Raw genomic sequence first — 7504 nt, forward strand, 5'->3', positions numbered from 1 at the left:
GGCAATAATGCTGGCAGACAACTTTGCAGCCTCTTCCCTCCTGCCTGTTACATGTATCTCATCAGAGGGGACTTTGGAGGAAGAACAGAGGACTGGAATCAAGGAAGGGCAATAGTATAGGATGGGGAGTTTCAGCTTCCTTTGAATCTTACAACACATTAGAAGGTATTCCTCCCATCCCTAAATAGGAAAACAATTCACCCAAAACCTCACTCCTGAATCTTAAAAGCATCAAGTTCCAATTATGCCACAAGTAGAAGAAATAATTCAGGGTACTCAGATGGTGATCAGGAGTCTCATCTCATTTCTGGTGCCTAGAGACAGGCTTAACCATTACATAACGCGACTACCCAAGGAGCAAAGTGACACAGAGACAACTCTTCAACCTCACCCTCAGGCATTCCCATTTTATTTTCATCACCTCTTCTATCCAGGCCTGTCCACCTTCCTCCATGCTCTTTTACCCTCTCTCAACTAGGCGACTGCAGCAGATTTGGAGAGAGTAAGGACTCACAATTCCTTCCTGCCTCCTACTCCTCATTTTCTCCCCTCCCCTCCTTTTCCTGTGTTTGCCCACGTGGAAGGGAAAGTGGGCAGCTGGCAGTGTTTACCTCTCAGAAGTGCCCTCACATTGTCTAGGACCTAGTGCAAACCCCTTGTCTCTGAATCACTTCAACTCTTCATAAGCTGAGGTACCTACATTTTAGCAAGTAAGGGCACCACATGCAAGTTGGGCAAGTTTAGCTCAGGAAGTGTGATGCTTGGGCTCTAAATCCTTGATGGAGGACACAAAGATCCCTGGAAAATGAGCATAATCATTTATGAAGAAAAGCAACAGAAGAGACGTAGAGGCGGCGTCACTGTTCAGTAGATCTGTCTTTCTGTCTCTGCATGTATCACCTTGGTTCGGTTTCTCCCCATCCCTCTCTCTCCTGTTCTTTCCCCCTCTCCTGCTCCCTGCTCTTCACTTTACTGCAAGACACAAGACAGGTGACAGGCCTAGGGGGCTGGGAAGGACGGGAAGTTGAATCTCACAGAAGGTCCAGCTACAGAACACAACCCAGGAGGGGCAGAAGGAGGTAGAGGACTCATGCACCCACCTGCCGCCCTGCCACCAGCTGGGTTTCTCTGCCTGCCTGCCTTCTCGCCAACCTCCTCAAAGCCTCCTGGTGACCATCAGACCCTGTCACCACTTCCCACCGGCAGAGGGAAGAACTAGGAGATAAAGTTCATGAAATCAGGGGATAACTAACTTCCAGTGTGTCAATAACTCCCTCCTCCTGGACATTTCCCATATTTGGCGTCACTAAGACAAGGCCACCGCACAGGAGAGTCATTTACCCTTCCAAGCTGAAAACCCATGTTCTGTTGCATACAAGCTTCCATGCATGGAGATGGTTTAGTGGAAGTCAGTACCATAAATGAAAAAGGCCATTTTCTGAAGCCCCAAACCCTGGATCCATTTTAATCACCCTTGGTGTTTTATTAGAATCATCTCAGGGGGAAATAGGAGCAAAAAGAGACATCCTTAGATGACCTGAAGAGTCAGCTCAATGGCCTGCCATCTCTCATGATTCTCCATCACACTCGTTTGCCTCTCTCGCCATCATCTGTTTATTTCCTATTCTCCATTTCTGACTCTGCCCATGACCCTGTCAGGCCTATTTGATTTCCTTCTGGGGTGAGAGGAGAGTACTTTTCCAGACTAGCAACAGTTGGCTTCAGGGCCCTGCTCAGTACCTGTGCCCTCCTTACCCAGGCCCTACTTTCTTCCCAGCCCCTTGCCTACGACCTTACTCAGATTATCAGAAACACTTCTAGTCACTGACTATGAGTAAAACATCCACGATAATCAGAAACTAGCCCTCATTGAGGGCCAGTTTACCCTCACTCCCCACTACCATGCTCCATCAGGTTCTCTCTACTGCAAGGCCAACAGCCTCTATCATGATGCTATTATCTCCACCTTAGCACCTCAACTGTGATGCCACAGTCCATGCCACCTCCCAGCATGCTAGTGAGACTCACTCCACTCCACTCCATTCCTATCCAATGGCTTATTTAGCCCTCGATCCATGGAGACAAGAAATGAGAGCACCTTCCAGAAACCAACTTCCAAACTTTGGCTCCCACAAGCACCCCACTGCCTAGCTCATCTGCCCCAGCCAGATCTGAACACCATGAGCAAGATCATCAGGAGTTTCCTGAGAACCTCAACAAAATTCTGAACAGTTTACATAAAGTGGGTAGAAGTCAGTAAATGCAAACGTTTCTGGAATCATGGAAGACTGTATAAATTTCCTTTGTAAATTAGGAGAACCATAGTCAGTGGAAATAGAAATAGAAAAGACTTTGAAGATTTGGCAAGTAAGTTAACTAGCTCATTCCAGGGCTGTCTCTCATAACCCTCTCGGTCCAGCCTCAGCCTCTGCTGTCACTGATCTCTCCATCTTGTCTCTGCCTTCTTCTCTGTGTCTCCCCTCTCTCTGGCCTACCTTATCTTCCACTCTCCCTACTTGCTTTTCCCCCAGACATTATAGAAGAGAGTTCCTTAGGTCGTAGGCTAGTCCAGATGGCTTTGCATTTCAACTGTTGCTCAAAGAGAGCTTGTTGGTTCCCCACAGATACATATTTAAAATCAAAAGCACTCTGCTCTTCCTTCAACATCACCTTCTCTTAGCTACCTCAGAGCTGTGCAGTCTGCACTCCTCCCAACTAATGCCAATCATTCAATGACTTGCTAAAAAGAGAGCACACGCTAGTGAGAGTAGGAAGGTCAAGGGAAATGGAGTATTGACATCAGGAGTTTCATTTTTTCTGTTCAGAACCTTCATGAACTGTACTATGCACTCTCTATTTAGGAGCCTCAGTTGGTACACACCCTGCTTGTCAAATAGAAAATTTAGAAGAGTCTTTTCCTCTCTTCCCTCAGAAATGTGTGGTCCCTGAGTCAGTTGACATTTATGGCAATGATTGTTGGGAATTTCCAATGGAGTCTTGAATCTCATCACCATTCTCTTTTCCCAAGAGAGACAACTAGGGGGGCTCCTCCCCACGACCCCACCCCAGCAATCACAACAACGGTTATGTATAACGTACAAGGTTCACCCAGGGCCTAACCATGCCACAATCCATTCTACTTCTCACCTGTTCCCTCCTCTTTCACCTCACTTCTAACAAGCTCTATGGAAGACACTTGGAAGGGCAGCCTCTCCCCATTCCTACTTCCCATCCTTTGGGTTTCCAGCTGCAGAACATACTAGCACCCTCTCTTTAGTTCAATTCTTCCCTCTCATTCCCCCAATGGAGGAGTGGCTTCTGCAATTCTCATAATCACAGTGGGGAGAGAAACGGACAACTAGAATGGCCTATTTTCCTGGCACTCTTTTGGTTCTCCACTCACTTCCTCCTACTGTCTTTGAACTACCAGACTTAACCCCTCCCTCCCCTCCCAAAGGGAGCAATAATAATAGCTAGCACTTACTGAGTGACAACTATGTACCAAGCATGGTTTGCTCAGCTTTTCTGGGACTCCAGCTCTCAGTCCTTGCGACACTCTCTCTCCTTTGTCAAACTTTCCATGTCTCAACTCCCTGTCTCATCTCTCTTTATCTCCAACTCCATCTTCTAACCAGTTATGGGGTGATCCACTGTCATTCTTCCAGGAGCCCCATCTTATGTGACTACACCCTTCAAGGATGGGCCACTCCTTTTATCTGACCATCACTAGCTACTCTCAGGAATTGTCTCATGGTCCAGGCTACCCTTTTCACCATCCAAGCCAGCTCTTACCACAACCACTGCCTCATCACCCCACTGCCAGTTTAGCCCCGATTCCTGGACCTTAAGTGTCCCCAGAAGTGACTCCATCCTTTTCCCCAGGTCCCAGAACCTATCCAGGCCCCAAGAATGGCCACAGCATTTCACACAGGTTACAAGAACTGCAATAAGCACTTTTGACTCCAGCCTTCTGCTGCCTGACTCTTCTGTCCCCGTTCCTGGCCACCTTTCCTCTCCCTCCTGCCCACTCACTTGCCCACCAACTGTTTAGCAAAGCAAAACCCCCTTTATTAAGTGATTCATTCAATATGACACTCTTATTTTCTCTTGAAGAGTTCGTTTGTACTTTCAGAGTCCCAAACGCATTCTTTCTTTGGGGGAGAAAATTGCTTTACACCCTTTACTGAGAAGACGCTGGATTTTGAGTGTGAAAAATGGCTGAATCAACTTCGGAAAAAAATAAAATCGTTACCCCAGGATCTCGCGAAGCAAGGACTGACTAGTAACTGCCACCACGCTTCCAAGGCTCATCATTCATTGGGCTATTGACCCGTCAATCACTTCTGCTAGGCCAATGAGCAGCAATTCCTGACACAAACGGAAGTTGGAAGACAGGCCAATCGCTCCCGGGTATTTGAGCCAATGGAGAAGTTCCTGATGCCCACACTTGCTGGTCTCACTGCCACGGCCTGGGCGTCACAAGCATGGGGAATAGGGAGGGGACGGTAGCATCAGCCTAGACCCACACGCAGGTTAGAGCCTTTGGACGGGGAAGGGGAAAAGGCCTAGCACCTACTAATGGGTTTTGTTAATAGTAGTAGTGCTAGGTAGGCTGCACTGGCTGTATTCTGCCCCCACGCCTACCGTTCCCTCACTCTGTGACCCTGGGCGAGTCTCTTCCTCATCCTGGAGCTCAGTTGCCTTTTCATAAGGAGAGGGTTGATTCCCCATGATCTTTCGACTCCTTTGCTTTTGGATATTTTGGAAGACGCCCTGCCTCAAGAACGGGAGAACGCAGATTATCCACAGGTAGTTAATTGTGAACGTCAGGGAAAGGACCAGAGTACAGAAGCACTTCCAGGATCCAGAGCCAGGAGGATGCTCAAAAGGAAGGAAGGAGAGATGCCCTTCGGCCAAAGGGAAAGCTTGGAGGGTGAAGGGAAGTGGTTGCTTACCAGAAGGGCCTCTGAGTGTGAACTCAAAAAATAAAGGATGACTGAGCGTGGAGGCTCATGCCTGTAATCCCAGCACTTTGGGAGGCCAAGGCGGGCAGATCACTTGAGGACAGGAGTTCGAGACCAGCCTGGCCAATATGGAGAGACCCCGTCTCTACCAAAAGTACAAAGATTAGTCAGGCGTGGTGGCGGGCGCCTGTAATCCCAGCTACTTGGCTACTCGGGAAGCTGAGGCATGAGAATCGCTTGAACCCGGGAGGTGGAGGCTGCAGTGAGCCGAGATTGCACCACTGCACTCCAGCCTGGGTGACAGAGTGAGACCCTGTCTTAAAAAAAAAAAAAAAAATAGAGGAAACATTTTGGTCCACTGTCCACTCAAACAGGGTTAGGCGGAGAGGAAAAAGCTATTGAGAATGAAGAATGCCCTTTAACCCCACTTACGGATTGTTCTGATTTTTTCCTGTAGTTTCCTGATAAAAGGTCCTTTTGAAACATTCATTCTCTTCTCACCAAGTTGAACGGAGATGTGTTCCCATAGTAAGAGTGAGGGCCCTGCATTTGCTGCCCTCGGTTTTCCCAACCAACACCAAGGCCTCCCCCCATACCCCATTCATATGCCTCAGAAGCTGACAATGACTGTTGGGCTTTTCCAGTGAATACCAGAACACCATTTCCTGCAGCCTGAAAAGAAGACAGTATAATTATTTGGCAGCGAGAGGTGAGCATGGGTAAGGAGGGCGGAACTCTTTCACTCACACCCACCCCTCCTCCTCTCTCCTTTCCTTTTCCCCAAATTCTTTCTCCCCAGCCCTTCCCTCCTCCCATCTCCTGAATCCAGCCCAGGCCACCAAAATTTTTTCTGCATTTCAGTCCCTCCCCAGAAGACCTGTTCCCTAGCACTGGTTCATCGTAGTCTGCTCCACTGAGAAATAACCGGCTCCCAGAAAGTTTGAGAAATTGATTTGCAGAAAGAGGGCACCAAATCAGTTTAGAGGCAGGGTCTGTAGTCAGTAGAGTTGGCAAACGCCATTTCCCTGACCCACTGGGTATCTGAATACTTGTCATTGGCCCTTGAGAGCTCATCAACTGTGGATGTGTAATAAACTTGTCCAGGACCAAAAGTGGCTCTTGCTGCTTAAGTGTCTACCAAAAAGATTCCACTTGTCAAAGCACGTGCCTCCCTGCATTGACTTCTTTTACCCTCTGTCTCCTTTTTCTCACTTTCACACTGTTCTCCTTGTCTCTTTTCCTGTGCCCTTCTCTCTCTCTGGTTCAATTTCTTTTTTCCAGGTCAAGCAAGAAACCAGAGACATGGTGATGGCAGTGGCCCCAAGGAGGAGCTTTAAACCTGAGCACCACCCACAGGGGGCAGACCACCCTCCCGGCGCCAGTGCAAACGAATGTCGGCCCCCACCCAGGTCCTCAAGTGCTTTCCCAGTCATGTCCCAGCTGCCAGGTTTGTTCTCCAGGCCTACTACAGATGTGTTACCCTGACTCCACCCCCAACACCCTCCAATGATTAGAACCACTGACTCCTCCCTCCCTGGCCTGCCTCCATGGCAGGCCCCTGCAGAAACCAAACATAGTCACCTTAGACTCTGGCATATTGAGACCAGGGCTTGATCCTGGACCCCTTGCCTGCCTGGCAATTTATCATTTAATAAAAATATTATTAAAGAATATTCATGCGTCTCAAATATGTGTATTGTTTCAGAATGTAGCATCAAATTACATCCCCCCTTCTTTCTCCCCTTTTTCCCCATTGTATCTTTTCTGGGATTACAATGACAAGGAGAGGCTGAGAATGAAGGTAAATTTGGGGAAAGTGCAACAATCTCCATTTCTCAGAAGAAAATGACAGTAAAGTGTGCTATACACTCAAGGGCAAGGTGTTTGGGAGTGGAGATGTCCCTGTTCCCACCAACTAAGAAGATGGACCAGCCTGGCCAACATAGTGAGACCTCATCTCTACTAAAAATACAAAAATTAGCTGGGCGTGGTGGTGCACACCTGTAGTCCCAGCTATTCAGGAGGCTGAGGCAGGAGAATCGCTTGAACCCAGGAGGCGGAGGTTGCAGTGAGCCGAGATTGTGCCACTGCACTCCAGCCTGGGTGACAAGAGCAAAACTCCGTCTTTAAAAAAAAAGAAAAGAAAAAATTTGTTTCCCTGGGCACAGGACATTGTACCGGATTGAGGAGCATTTCCCCTACTCTGTTAGGACATTATGTAAAAAAGACTGAGGGTTCTTTGTGTTATTTATAATAAAAGGCCAAAAATAGTTACATTTGAGTTGATTCATGTAGTGAACTATTGTGTAGCTGTTAAAAGGCATTTGAAGACTTTTTTCATGACAGAAGGAAAAAGGCATATTCCAAAACTGTATGTGCAGTATGTTCGTAATTTTATAAAGTATGCATATAGGAACTTTGCAGAAAGACACCAAAATTGCCAGAAGTTGGAATTCTAGCTGATTTTTATTTTATCGTTTTTTTTTTTCCCACAATGAACATTATTATCATGAGAAAAAAGAAATCCCATATTGTAAAAG

The 7504-nt window shown here is 47.4% G+C and overlaps 1 long non-coding RNA gene across 1 annotated transcript; it reads left to right on the plus strand.

Annotated features, from left to right (window-relative positions):
* The first annotated feature begins 4383 nt into the window (after positions 1-4383).
* Positions 4384-6639, plus strand: LOC104668376. Its single transcript, XR_748810.2, has 3 exons — positions 4384-4532; positions 5579-5673; positions 6246-6639. It is a non-coding gene; the product is annotated as an uncharacterized LOC104668376 (long non-coding RNA).
* The last annotated feature ends 865 nt before the right edge of the window (positions 6640-7504 follow it).

Source organism: Rhinopithecus roxellana, chromosome 15 (assembly GCF_007565055.1).
Source record: "Rhinopithecus roxellana isolate Shanxi Qingling chromosome 15, ASM756505v1, whole genome shotgun sequence".
Taxonomy (NCBI): Eukaryota; Metazoa; Chordata; class Mammalia; order Primates; family Cercopithecidae; genus Rhinopithecus; species Rhinopithecus roxellana.